At 45.3% G+C, this 14,665-nt stretch overlaps 1 protein-coding gene across 1 annotated transcript in view; it reads left to right on the forward strand.

Moving 5' to 3' along the window:
- ADAMTS7 (ADAM metallopeptidase with thrombospondin type 1 motif 7) overlaps nt 1–14,665 on the forward strand; it is a 154,774-nt gene that overhangs the window by 69,771 nt on the left and 70,338 nt on the right. The window lies entirely within an intron of this gene.

Raw genomic sequence — 14,665 nt, forward strand, 5'->3', positions numbered from 1 at the left:
GAGCGCTTTTGGCCCGGGCAGAGAAGGAATTCGGCAGCTTCGCTCGCAGGCAGCCCAGTCCCTCCCTGGACCTGTCTGTCTTTGGCTCAAAAGCTGCTGACTTTGGAAGCTCCTCGGGGGGAACCTCATGCTGCACCGTCCTGGCGGGGCTCCTGGTGGATGGCGTCCATCCACTCCTGCCAGGGACAAAGAGCAGGAGGGGAAAAAGAGCCTTAGGTGGAGGAAGGAGAAGAGCCAGCCGGCGCTCCCTCTGTGTTTTCACATAAAAAGGGGGGAAAGGGGGATGGCTGGGTAAAGCAAGGCCACCCAGATATGCAGCCTCCCAAGGATTACTCCGGCTTTCTAGCATATGAATAATATTAATATTCATCGTATAATAGAAAGAATCCCTTATGTGAGTTGAATGCTTTTAGCATTCATCATTTCATCCAATCCTCCCTGAGCCCCGTGAGACAACATAACCTTCGGATTATTTCATTTACAGAGAAAATAGAGTCTGGCTTCATGGCAGACATTCAAAACCTTCCCAGATCTCCCTCTACCTAGCTGTGTCATCCTGGACAAGATGCTTCCTTTTCTATAAAATTGAATCCAGGCCTCTTCTAGTTCTAAAATTCTGCATCCTAGATGGATAAAGTATCATCTGGCGGCCTCTATCCAGCCACTTTATTGCCCATGGTTCCCTGAGCAGCCTCAGCCTGCTGTACCCCCTTTACTGTACCCCCAATACATTATGTACTTCCTGTTGTTGGGCCTGTGCTGTCCCCCAGCTCCTCCCCCGTCCTTCTCTTCCTAACAGGCCCAGAGGGATCACAGTTTCATCTCATCTAGGAAGCCTTCCTTGGCCATCCCGGCCCATAAGTATCTCTCCTTCCTCCGCATTCCTATAGCAATTAGGCTGAAGTGTCCAGTTAGCTCTGAATGACTGTCCAGATGTTTCCTGCCCATCCGTCCCCGCTCCCTGAGCAGACCCCGCACTCCTGGGAGTGACTGTCTTTTTCTCTCCTTCCTCCTACATTGCCTAAAATGGCCAGGTCATATTTGCTCACCACTTCTTTGTTGACTGACTAATGGAAAAAAATCCCCTACTAACCAAACAATTTGACAGAGGTTGGGGTTTTTTACAGAACCACAGACTACAACAAAAGGTGGCTCAGTGTGACAAATAGAGTGCTGAGTTTGGGGTCAGGAACACCTGGCTGGGTTCAAGTCTGGCCTCCAACAGTTATTAGCTGGTGAACCTGGGCTGAGCCTCAGTTTCCCCATCTGTAAAATGCTTCTGAGGTCCCTTCTACCTCCTGATTCACAATCCTATGATTGAGACTAAAAGGAGCATCCGAGATCCTCCTGGATCATGGGTTATTTACTCCCATGTTCTAGTAGGAGAGGAGCTGGTAGTCAGCAAGAGCAGCCCATATGCAGATGACTGTGCTCCAAGATAGGTTATGAATAAACATGCTCATGGAATATCTGGGGAGGGAGGAAATCCTTGGGGGGAGCCATTGGGGGACTTTGTGGAGAAGGGGACACCTGAGGTGAGCTTTGGAAACTCCAAGCATGGTGCTACTCCGCCAACAAATGTCCAATGGTGACCCAGCCAGGGCTCGCCACAGGTCTGGCTGCTGGAATACTTTTTTGTAGCTAACTCTTGATAGAAGGAAATTCTAGCCCAAGCAAAGCCTCTGGACAGAGCTTGGGATGGCCACCCCCACCACCACAGGATTCTGGTTTAGAAGGCAGGAAACGCAAGGGCTCGTTCTAGCTCAATCCCTCCTCTTGACAAACAAAGTGAGACCGGAGAAGTGACCTTATTTGACTCAGGTTACCCAGCTGGTACCGTCAGAGTTCTGACCCCACATCCAGGGAGGGGTATGTCATACAATGAGAGGGGTCTTTGCTGTCTCTGCTATTCTCTCCAGCCCCCCGGTCAGGTGGCCCCTTAATGTACCCGACCCCTCGGTCACCAGGGCTCCAGCCCCATGGAGTGGAATGCTGCCCCCTCCTCATCTGAGGGTCAATAGCCCGGGGAGAACCCAGAGCCTGGCGCTGTAGGGCAGCTGTTTTCCTTCCTCTCCATCTGTGCAGGGGGAAGGACTTGGGAGCCGGCCAGTGCAGCTGGATTTTCTGAGCCCTGTGGCCGGGCCATCTCACTTCCCAAACAGCCTCTTGGGATGAGGGGCTGGGTTATAATTAGTAGCCAATTAAATAGAAAGATGGCAAATTTCAGGCCCCCGGACTTCTGGGTACAGAAATGCCTGGCCCAGGTCTGTAGGGAGAGAGGAGAGGGAGGCTGTTTGGAGGAGAAAAAGTCAGGATTTTAGTGTTACTTCTCAAGAAAGTGACTTTTCTCTTTGTACCCTGGAAGCAGAGGGGCAGGAGAATGGAAGGAACCTTCGACAGCTCTTGATCCCATCACGCCATCTTTCCAGTAGGAAATTGAGGTTCAGGGGGCCAGTCATACAGCAAGGTAATGGTAGAACTAAGGCTATTTCAGGCTCCCCACCCAGGATTTGTGCCACCATATCCCCTATGAGAACCAGAGAAATAAAGGGTAAACCGAGGCACAGAGAAGTGAAAAACATAGCAATGGTCAGCTGTGGCATCTTCAAGTCTCTTCCAGCTTTAGCTCTTTCCCAAAGGGAAGCTGTTTTTTTTTTCTTATTTACCATGTATCCTGCTTGGTTCTCCTTTCTGCGCTTTGCCTAATAATCCTTTGAGAGAAACCTATAGTGATGGCACATTTCTCATTTAATCCTCACTGAAATTCTGGGATACAGGCAGGGCAAGTATAGAATTCTTTGCTGATGAGAAACTAAGAATCTGAGTGAGTCCATAAACAAGAATTAGAACCCAAATTCCCTGCTGGGCTTAGCGCTTTGGGGAGCGGTGTTTAAATGATCCAGAATGAAGGGCTTGGTGGTCACTACAATCCCTGAAGTCTTGCTTGTGGTTCTAGTCTCCTCCCTCCCCTCCCTACTGGTCCCTAAATACCTCAGGAAATGGGAGTGAGCATGGAGAGGGAGAATGGAGGCACTGGAGAGGGAGTAAAAACCCCAAGAAGGGTCTCCTTAAGAGAATGCTCACAACTCGGCATGGGAATATTTGACCTGGAAAGGACTTTTAAAAATATAAGATTTAGATCTAGAAAGACCTTAAGCCATCTCAAATGGGGTTCAAATGAGATCATGTCTGTAAAGTGCTTACCCCAGTGGTTGGTACACAGTAGGTACTTCATAAATGCTTATCCTGTTCCCTTTCCCTCCCCATGTCTAGTCCAGCTGCTTTATGTTAACTATCCGTAAAATGGGCTTATTGAACAAAAGTCAAATCTGTGGTCACAGGAAGCAGTCACTGAGAAGTAGTTAGGGAATACTTATGACGAGATTTCTGTGTGTGAGACGATTCCTGCTCTCAGTGAGCTTACAGTCTGGAAAGAGACAATGTATTCACAGATAGATACAATATCTGGACAGAATAAATCCATGATGTTGTGCTGGGGCTGTGGGCCTGGAGCTGAGAACAGGAAACCCAAAGTGAATTCATACCTGCCCTCGGGAAGCTTACATCCCATCTATGCCAAGAGACACCTGTGTGTTTTCTTGGAATCAGGGATTCTGAGAGGCAGAGGTGTGGGTGGACTGTGTTCTGGGCCAAAGTGCAGAGACTAGAAATAAACGTCATGTGAAAGAAACAGCAAAAAGAGCAGTAAAATGTGTCTTAAAAAGAGTGGTATTTAGTAAGGCAGGGAAGGTCGCCTGGATGAGGGTGGGGAAGGTCTTTTTATAATAATAGTTTTTTTTTATTTTTCCAAATACATGCAAAGTTAATTTTCAGTGTTCATCCCTGCAAAACCTTGTGTTCCAAATTTTTCTCCCTCCTTTCCCCTCCCCTAGACAGCAAATAATCCAATATAGGTTTAACATGTGCGGTTCTTCTAAACATGTTTCCATATTTGTTATGCTGTGCAAGAAAAATCACCTTAAAAGGGGAAGAAGCACGAGAAAGAAAATGGGGAAGGTCTTATAACAGGCGCTCCTGGAATTTATTAGAGGGTGGGGTAACATGACCATGCTTCAGAAAAGTCACTTTAGCAGATGTGGAGGGAATGGTTTGGAGAGGAGGGAGGAAAGGCAATTTTTTCTAGATTAAGGCGGGACAGACCCTAAAGAATCAAAATTGTCTAAATTCTCTCAAGGAGTTTACACTCAACTGAGGGACACAACGTCTTCACATATAAGTAAATAGAAAAGATTTCTGGTCATATTGGGGGTTTTCTTGACAAAGACACTCCAGTGGTTGGCCATTTCTTTCCCTGGCTCACTTTACAGATAAGGAAACTGAGGCAAACATGATGGAGTGACTTGCCCAGGATCACACAGCTAGTGTCTGAAGCTAGATTTGAATTCAGATCTTCTCTGAAGTGTACCGATTACCTGCCCCAGATACAGAGAACAGGGATTTAGTTTTTCCCCCACCTGCGAACTCCTCAGTATAACCAACTTCCATTCTGGCAGCCCTTCTACTCATGAGGGTCAATAACTTGTCTGTGACTCGTCTTAGAGTCACCTGGGACATCACGAGAAGGTCATACAGTATCAGAATTTGAACTCAGGACTTCCTGATTCCCAGGCCAGCCGTATAAAACCTGCTTCAGAGGTGTCGGACACACTCAGGCCAGTCACTTGCTGGCCCGCAACACTCCTGAAGGCAGCCCAAACCAGATTAAATCATAATTGGGAAATATTTAATGAAACATAATAGAAATACAACAAAACATAGATAATGTTAATATATAGTTTTCTAAGTCAACACATGACCTTCACGGACCCCTCTGGTTAGCGTAGTAGTCCCCATTTCTATTTGAGCTCTACTACACTGGCTACAGCAAGCTGCCTCTCCTATGTAAAGTTATCCCAAAGGGATATTCAAGTCCTCAATGACCACAGGACTACTGTGAGAGGAGAAATGGGTTCTTTGCAATGCCCTTGCGCTGACTCAGTCACACAAGAGATGGAGACTGGAGGAGGGGAGGGTTGCCCAGGGCATCTGGGTCCTGGGATTGCTATTTGATTCCGAAATTTCCCTAAATCCACTGCCAGTGCCAAAGGGAAGAGCCTTGATCTGGGAGTCAGAAGCAGCAGGACATCTCTCTGCCAGCCTCTGGTCTGTGGGAATCTCAGGGCTGGATCTCCAAGGGCCCTGAGTCACCCACTCCTTGCGGGGGAAGCGTCCCTGGACAGCCCAAGGATGGGCGACCCTCTGTGTGTTCCAGGAAAACCCACCGAGGCCCTCCCTAGCTCGAGCCCACGATCTCCCTCTCTGAAAACACCTCATCCCTCTTAATTCTCTCTTTGAGGTCCAGGGAAGTCCCAATCATTCCCTTGCTGATCATGACCTCTATGACGGAACAGTGGGAAAAGAGCCGAGTCTGAGGACTCAGGTGCAAGTCCCATTAGGGGCTATATCTGAATCTGCGATCGATGGACCAACGCCGTTCATACATTCCTTACGGGGATGTGGCAGATTTCAGGGAGCTTATCAGTGTGAAAGCCGTGAGGAGCGTCCTGGAGACAACCGGAAGGAGTTATAATTGCCGTGACATCTCAAATGGCTGGAGAGCGGCCTGCTAGAAGCTTCGGACAACTGGACTTGGTTTGCAGTAGTCACTTGGCTTTGAAGAGAATCAAAGGGAAGAAAAGCTGCGATCCGACAGTTTATCCAGCACAGATCTGACAAGAAGAGATGTGAGTTCAAACCCCTCCTGTCACACACTGGCTGTGTGACCTTTCAGAGCCCCAGTCCTCCCGTGAGACAGTTACGTTACAGACCATCCAGGAAGGCGTCATATGGGAGGGGAGGCTCCAGCTGATTTCTGAATTTAGCTAAGGAGTCTTAAAAGTGGAATAATTTAAGAACTTAGAGTTTCACTTCAGAAAAATAAAATTGTAAAATAGAAAAAAATCACTGACCATCAGTACAATTTTTGACTTTTCCAAAATCAACCGGTCAGGCAGTCAGTAAAGATTTATTAAAGACCTACTATGTGCCAAGCATTGTGATAAGCCTGGGGGAGAGTTACAAAAAGAGGCAAAAGACTTCTCCATCTTCAAGAGTTCACGGTCTGTGAGAATTCTGGTCCTGCTGGATGAGCCCGAGGTTCTCTGGGATTCTCAGGCAGCAAAGATGTAATCCGTTTTTGGTGGCTCCTAGACTCTGTTGTCTGAGGCATAAAAATGGTCGGCCTCGTTCAGTATTTTAGAAATGCTTCAGTTTTTGGAAATATTGATACAGAACAAGGACCGGCGAGTTCCTGCAGTCCCAGAGGCAAGACAAGGGAGCCATGGCAGTCAGGAGGCAGCGGCTGCAGCCATCAGCCTTCTGTGGGCACTGTGGGCAGTGGACAAAAGGGAGGGGTGCCAGGACCTCGGCTCTGGTCCGAAATCAGCCTGGTCTGGAAGTAGGATGGGAGCCGGCTGAAGGCTCTGATGGCCCAGCTCTGGGCCTCTGTTACCTGAAGGGCTCGGCTTGCACAGTTGTGTTTACATTCTCCTTTGCTTGTGTGTGGGACGTATGTGGTGAGTCATGGTGGGAAATCCTGGAAATCCTGGGATCCCTCTCCAGAGCTGGAAGGGACCTTAGGGATTATCGGATCTAGTCCCTTCAGAGAGATTGAGTCTGGAACACAGAACTGACAAAAGGACTAGAAAATAATATCTGTGTCCCACAGTTAGTGAGAGCTAGCTGTCTTAGCATCTCCCCCCCAGGGTTGTGGGGAGGATCACGGAATAATTGGGACATGCTTAGCACAGTGCCTGACCCAGAGTAATTATCATTATTAGTCTGTCCAGTTGTTAAAATTCAGTAAATAATAGCTAACATTAACATTAGCACTTCAATGTCTGTAAAGTACAAGTGCTGGGAGTGCAGGCAAAGGCAAAAATCGAATGGAACAGATATTTATTAAGTACTTATATGCCTATTTTAATATATTTAACATGTATTGGACTACCTGCCATCTAGAGGAGGGATTGGGGGGGAAGGAAGGGATAATTTGTAAGACTTTGCAAGGGTCAATGTTGAAAAATTACCCATGCATATGTTTTATAAATAAAAAGTTTTGCTAAAAAAAAAAAGTACTTATATGCTAGACACCATGTTTAGTTCTGGATGTATACAGGAAAGGCTGTCAGGGAGTTGACAGGTTAATGGACAGAGCTCATAGATAATAAGACTGAGACTCAGTGAAGTTTGGTAGAGCATGTTACAGGGGAAAGAAGGCTAGATTTGGAGTCAGGGGACTTGAGTTCGAATACTGGCTTTTCCATTTACTCCTTGCGTAACCTAAGACAGGTTGGGCCAAATGGCGTCTGAGATCCTTTGCAGCTGTAAATCTCTCCTGCTGTAACTTATCTAGGGTCACACAGTTTATAAGCAAAATTTGAACTTTGTTATTTGTAATAATTTTATTAATATTATTTTTTTTTTACTAATTTTACATTATTTTTATTAATAGTTTTTTATTTTCAAGATACACGTAAAATAGTTTTCAACATTCATCTTTGCAAAACCTTGTATCCCAAATTTTTCTCCTTCCCTCCCTCCATCCCTTCCCCTAGACAGCAAGTAATTCAATGTAGTTTAAACATGTGCAATTCTTCTAATTATATTTCCACATTCACCATGCTGTACAAGAAAAATCAGGTCAAAAAGAGAAAAATGAGAAAGAAAAAAGCAAGCAAATAACAGAAAAGGTGAAAATAATGTTCTGATGTGCATTCAATCCCCATAGTCCTTTCTCTGGGTGTAGATGGTTCTTTCCATCACAAGCTATTGAAACTGGCCTAAATTATCCCATTGTTGAAAAGAGTCACATCCATCAGAATTGATTATCACATAATCTTGTTGTTGTATACGATGTTCTCTTGGTTCTAATCACTCCACTCAACATGTAAGTCTCTCCAGGCCTCTCGGAAATCATCCTCCTGATCGTTTCTTACAGAACAATAATGTTCCATAACATTCATATACCACAACTTATTCATTCTCCAATTGATGGGCATCCCCTCAGTTTCCACTTTCTTGCCACTACGAAAGGGCTGCCACAAACGTTTTTGCACATGTGGATCCCTTCCTCTCCTTTAAGCTCTCTTTGGGATACAGGCCCAATAGAGACACTGCTGGATCAAAGGGTAAGCACAGCTTGATAGCCCTTTGAGCATAGTTCCAAATTGCTTTTCAGAATGGTTGGATCAGTTCACAACTCCACCAACAATACATTCGCATTGCACTTTCCCCACGTCCCCTCCAACATTTATCATCATATTTTCCTATCATCCTAGCCAATCTGACAGGTGTGTAGTGGTATCTCAGAATTGTCTTAATTTGCATTTCTCTGATCAATAGTGATTTGGAGCACTTTTTCATATGATTTGAAATGGCTTTAATTTCTTCTTCTGAAAATTGACTGTTCATATCCTTTGACTATTCATCAATTGGAAAATGGCTTGTATTATAAATTTAAGTCAATTCTCTATATATTTTAGAAATGACGCCTTTATCAGAGCCCTTGGATATAAAAAAATTTCCCCCAGTTTTCTGCTTCCTTTTTAGTCTTGGCTATATTGATTTTCTTTGTACAAACCCTTTTTAACTTAGTATAATCAAAATTATGCATTTTACATTGCATAATGTCCTCTAGTTCTTCTTTCACCATAAATTCCTTCCTTCTCTACAGATCTGAGAGGTAGACTATACCTTGTCCTCCTAATTTGCTTATGGTATCACCCTTTATGTCTAAATCATGAACCAATTTCAATCTTATCTTGATATACGGTGTTAGCTATGGGTCAATGTCTAGTTTCTACCATACTATTTTCCAGTGTTCCCGGCAGTTTTGGTCAAATAGTGAATTCTTATCCCCAAAGTGGAATCTTTGGATTTATCAAACACTAGATTACTATTGTCATTGACTATTCTTTCCACTGATCAACTACTCTTTTTCTTAGCGAGTACCAAGTGGTTTTGATGACCGCTGCTTTGCAATATAATTTTAGGTCTGGTACAGCTAGGCTACCATCCTTTGTATTTTTTTGTCCTTCCAGATGAATTTTATGATTATTTTTTCTAATGAACTCAGGTCTCCAAGCATGGCGCTCCAGCCAAATCACCACCTGGCTGGAGCTCTCTGTAACTGTAAGATGTTGTGTAAATATCAGCCAGATGGCTCTTCTGCTGGACATCATTCTCTCTGCGAGCTTTGGACCCTGCTGAAGGAAGCAGCTGGGGTTTGGGATGAGTCTGGGGTCCGGGCTCGGCTGAAGCCGCCTATTTGGCCGGTCCTCTCTCTATCAGAAAAATTCGGGGAGAGGCTCTTAGCCCTCCAGACTTTTTTCAGCCTGGAAATCTCCATTGATGGAGAATCCTTGTTTTTGTGTGGGGAACAGGGAGGAGATTGGGAGGATCTCCTAAGGGATAATCTTTATCCCCAAATCTGGAAAGGCTTTGAGGCGGACATCGGGGTTAGGTTTGTGATGTGTGTGCGTTTTTTTTTCTTCTTTGATATTCAAGAAAATGTCAGTGACTAAAACATACATTAACCTAGTTGTGTGTTTAGAAGGTTGCTATAGAAACCAGCTGAAGCTCGAAGGGGTTGGGAAGAGGAAATCTGAGAAGCAGGAGTCAGAAAACAGAACCGAAGGGAATGGTGGTCAACCACAGGGCTGTCTTAGCATCTCTGAAGCAAAACACTTTATAGCCCAGGGGAGCCTCTCATTGCGGCTGCTTGGGAAGGAGAGACGGGAAGATTCCCAATCTTTGTTTTTCATCCCCCAGGGCTACCTCCTCCTTCCTCAAAGTGGGAGAAGTCTTGGGAGCACCATTTATGGAGCAAGTGTGGGCAAGGTGGTGTACATAGAAGGAAGCCCTGAACAGGGATTCAAGAGCCCGGGTCCAACTCTCATTTCTGACCTTTGGGGTTAGGGGGTTCTAGACTTAGGACCAGCAGGCATCCCTCACGTTACAGATGAAGAAATGGCCCAGAGAAACAAAATAACTGGTCTGGAGTCGCTTTTAAGGAAATTGATTTTTCTGGACTGGACTTGTAATTTCTCTCTCTGCCTCAGGGGTGTGTGGGGGATAGTGATTGCCCAGGATCACACAGCTAGAAAGTGGTAAGTGTCCGAGATTCCTGATTCTTCCTGATTCCAGGGCCAGCACTCTATCCACTGTGCCATGGATTTATAATTTCAATGGTATAAAGGGACCTCTTCTATCCACTGAGATCAGTTTCTGCTGGGCAGCTTATCACCTTAGAAAGCCGTCTAGGGACGAGGAGAGGCAAGTGACCCGTCTCTAGTCACTAAGAAGGGCAACATCTTCCTGGGATGGCTTTCCATTCACCATCCCTGGGCTGCCTTTTGTCTCATCCAAGAATATGCAGGTGATAAGAGGCCCGGCTGGGCCCTGAGTTCGGGTCTGCCTTGTCCTCCCTCATAGCAGGGCTCATGCATCAGCCACCAAGACTAGAACATCTGGACTGCAGGATTCCCCAGAGAGCGTCTTCTCACTCACTCACTTTAGTTCACTTCTTAAGGCTCAATATTGTCTGTCTGTGCTCTGATGGTCACAATTCCATCCCTCCTCCCAGGACACTAACTGTCCTCTCATCTCTCTGTTTTGTGTGTAAATGCCATCATTAATTCTACAGAAGTTGGGTCTCCTTCCTCCACAGCAGCCAATGGTCACCAGAAGCAAAGGAACATTTTGTAGCTTCCTAAGAAGGGGAGTGGAAGGAAGAGTGTGTGTGTGTGTGTGTGTGTGTGTGTGTGTGTGTGTGTGTGTGTAAGAGAGACAGAGACAAAAAAAGAGACAGACACAGAGACAGAGAGACAGAAAGACATACACACATAGAGAAAGAGACAGAGAGAGGGAGATAAAGAGAGACAGAGACAGAGAGACACAGAGAGAGAGCGAGAGAGAGAGAGAGAGAAACTTACCTAATAGCTTCTAGGATGAGCTGAACATTGGGGAAAATAGAGATTTTAATATTAATATTTTTTATAATAAAAAAGTTGGACCCACTTATTGGTGTAAGGAATTCCCCATATGGAAACCGTCTTCATCATTGTAGATACTGGATCCACCCTCCCAACATTTACGATCTTAGAGAATTATTTGGAGAGTTGCCTAGGATACAGCTTTTTTTTTTTAACATGTTGAAGTATATCTTAAATACAATATATATGTACATATTTATACAATTCTCTTGTTGCACAAGAAAAATCAGATTTAGAAAGGTAGAAATAACCTGGGAAGAAAAGCAAAAATGCAAGCAAAGAACAACAGAGAGAGGGCAAATGCTATATAGTGGGCCACACTCATTTCCTAGAGCTCTCTCTCTCTGGGTGTAGCTGGTTCTTTTCATCACTGATCAGTTGGAACTGATTTGGTTCATCTCATTGTTGAAGAGGGCCTTATCCATCAGAAGTGATCATCATATAGTATTGTTGTTTAAGTGTATAATGATCTCCTGGTCCTGCTCATTTCACTCAGCATCACTTCATGTAAGTCTCTCCAAACCTCTGAAATCCTTCTGCTGGTCATTTCTCACAGAACAATAATATTCCATAACATTCATATACCATAATTTACCCAGTCATTCTCCAACAGATGGGCATCCATTCAATGTCCAGTTTCTGGCCACTACAAACAGGGCTGCTACAAACATTTTGGCACCTGTGGGTCCCTTTCCCTCCTTTAAGATTTCTTTGGGATACACTGCTGTATCAAAGGGTATGCACAGTTTGATGGCCCTTTGGACCTATCTCCAAATTGCTGTCCAGAATGTTTGGATCCATTCACAACTCCACCAACAATGCATCGGTGTCCCCGTTTTCCCGCATCCCCTCCAACATTCCTCATTATCTTTTCCCGTCATTTTAGCCAATCTGAGAGGTCTGTAGTGGTATCTCAGAGTTGTTTTATTTGCATTTCCTGAGAATACAGCTTGTTAAACTGCGGTTTGTAATCCCATATGAAGCCTTGTAAGTAAATGCATGAGTCACAAAATTATGATTGATTATCAGCAGATACTAGATTTGTGTACCTGTCTTATATAGCTGTGTGCCCCAGGTTGCATAAAAATCTCTCAGGAGAAAAGAGGCAGCTAAATGGAAAAAGTTTAAGGGCACAAAGAAGAGATGTGACTGAGAGTCACACAGGTGGCAGGTGTGAAAGCCAGGACTTGGACTGGGACTTCCAGGGACAGCTCTTTATATACTCAGCCACAGATACTTTTAAAATAATTATAATTGATGGTTTCATGGCTACTTATGATTTGTAAAATGTTAGATGTGTATGTTAATTTAACATTTATACATATATGACATTATATCTAAAATTTATATCAAGTATGTGCACATTATATGTATAAGAACATATATGTACCTGACATATATGTTTATAATATGTATAGTTTATATGTGTACATATCTATCATATGTGTGTGTGTGCACATCTATCTAGATTTTCCCAACAGCCCTTGGGTTAGCCACCCTTGAGGTTATTAAGCCCATTTTATAAAAGAGAACACTGTGGCTCCCACTGGGGCCCCGTAGCTGGAAAGTGTTGGAAGTGAGATTCGAACGCGGGCCTTCTTGCCTCTGAGCCTGGCATTCTGTCTGCTCTGGCCCCCCGGTCTGAGCCCTGGGCTAGATCCTGGGGAGGGCAGAAGCAGCAGAAGGCTGCTTACATTCTAGCTGAGAGTGCGGACACAGCCCCGGGAACATTCAGAGGTCACGAGCAGGTGGGATGGGACCCAGCTCAGGACTCGGAGAAGGGGGGCTCAGTGGGCGCAGATGTAACTGGGAAGAATTCCCAGAGGAAGTCCAACTTCAGCCTGACCCGGAGGGCGAATCCTTCTTAGCCACACGGAGGAGAGGGACGGCGTGCTTCTGGGGGTTAGGGAAAGCCAGTTGGGGGTGAGCCTGTGAGAGAAACGTGGCACAGGGTAAGAGTTCGGGGTTCTAGATAAGGCGAGATGGTGTGATTTGTCCATGGTCACAGAGTTAGTAAATTAATGTCTCAGGGGGTTGACTGCAAGTCCATTGCCCGATCCACTGAGCCCGTAGTGGGAGGGTCCTTAATGTCTGTTCAGAAACTTGGAATTGTCCTTGATGCCTGGAATGATGGTGTCCCCAAGACCCTTCAAAGCTAATGGTTGAGTTTTCCCTCCAAGAGAGCACGCCTGAAATGCCCTAAAAACTTGCTCCCAGGAAGCCGGGATTGCTTTGGGTGGGAGCCTGCTGCCGTCTCAGCATCCCAATCTGATTACATCCATCTCTGGACGGACACCAAATGGCCACCCCTTCATCATGGCAGAAATGGTCCAGCCCAGTGGCAGGGGTGTGGGTGGATCAATGGGGCACTCATCTGAAAGGGCAGGGCACTGTGTGCTGGCTCTGGCTGGAGCTGCTCGGCCCCTTCCCTCATCACACCCACGGCCCAGCCCAGGAACCGAGAGCTCTCGTCTTCCAGTTCTGTGGATCCTTGTCTTTGGTCCTAGGAAAGTGTGGCAGGCTGGAAAGTCACGAGAGATGGTTTCTCTCCTTGACATATCAGAAATCTTCCAAAGCCTCTAAAAATCTCCAATACATCAAGGAAGAATAATAGCACAATAGAGGGAAAAGATGTATTATGACTATGAAAAATCATGAATAAGAACCTCAGAAACAAAGGGATATTTTCCCCAAGACAATAAAGTGGGGAACAAACATATTGGAAGAATTAAAGGAAGGAACTGACAAAAATAAAATTGGGAGGAGAAAGCCGGAGCAGGTCTGCAGTGTATGGGGGATAGAAGGCTGGCTTTCCAGGTTGGGATAGAGAATGGGAAAGAGCTCCAATTTCTTAAGTCACAACCATTTTCCTTCAATAGCCTCACGAAGTAGGTGGAGTATCATCGCCCCCACTTTACAGATGAGTTAAATTAACATTGAGCCTTGGACTTCTGACTCCCAATCCACTCTTCTCTCTATTGGACCAGACTCAGATCAGCTGATAATCCCCAGTCACTTCCTCCATGAAACCTCCATGCTCTCTCCCTGTCCCACCTTCCCAGATCATCCCCTGGACGTCCACAGCCTTTCCTGTCTACCAGCCTCTGGGGGCTGATCAGGGAGGTCCTTGCCTCTGTAACCATCTCTTTGTAAAATGCATGAAATGACCCAAATACTGTTCCCAACCCTCAACCAACCAAGCACAGAGCGCCTCGCTGAATATTTTCTGAGAAAACTCGAGACTATCACGCCTAATGTCCCACATCCCTTCTGCTCCCTCTGGAGCCCTCCAGACAGGTTTCCCAGTAGGTTACTTTCCCAGAATTCAGATTGAATACAAGGGCAATGTTCAATTAAATTCAACAAGTGTTTATTAAGTGTATGCTGGGGGCTGAGCATACAATGACAAAAATGGAACAATCCCTGCCCTCGAGAAGCTTACATTATCCCATGTAGAATATGTATAAAGATAAAGTCATTTAAGGAGGGAGAGAAGACGCAAAAGGGGTGGGGGGGATCAGAGCAGAGCCCCCCTTCTCTGGTGAAAGATAAGATCCTAATACTATTAGGTTGATCTCTGCTCCATTCCTGATCCAACAGAGGAAGGAGGA

Source organism: Antechinus flavipes, chromosome 2 (genome assembly GCF_016432865.1).
Source record: "Antechinus flavipes isolate AdamAnt ecotype Samford, QLD, Australia chromosome 2, AdamAnt_v2, whole genome shotgun sequence".
Taxonomy (NCBI): domain Eukaryota; kingdom Metazoa; phylum Chordata; class Mammalia; order Dasyuromorphia; family Dasyuridae; genus Antechinus; species Antechinus flavipes.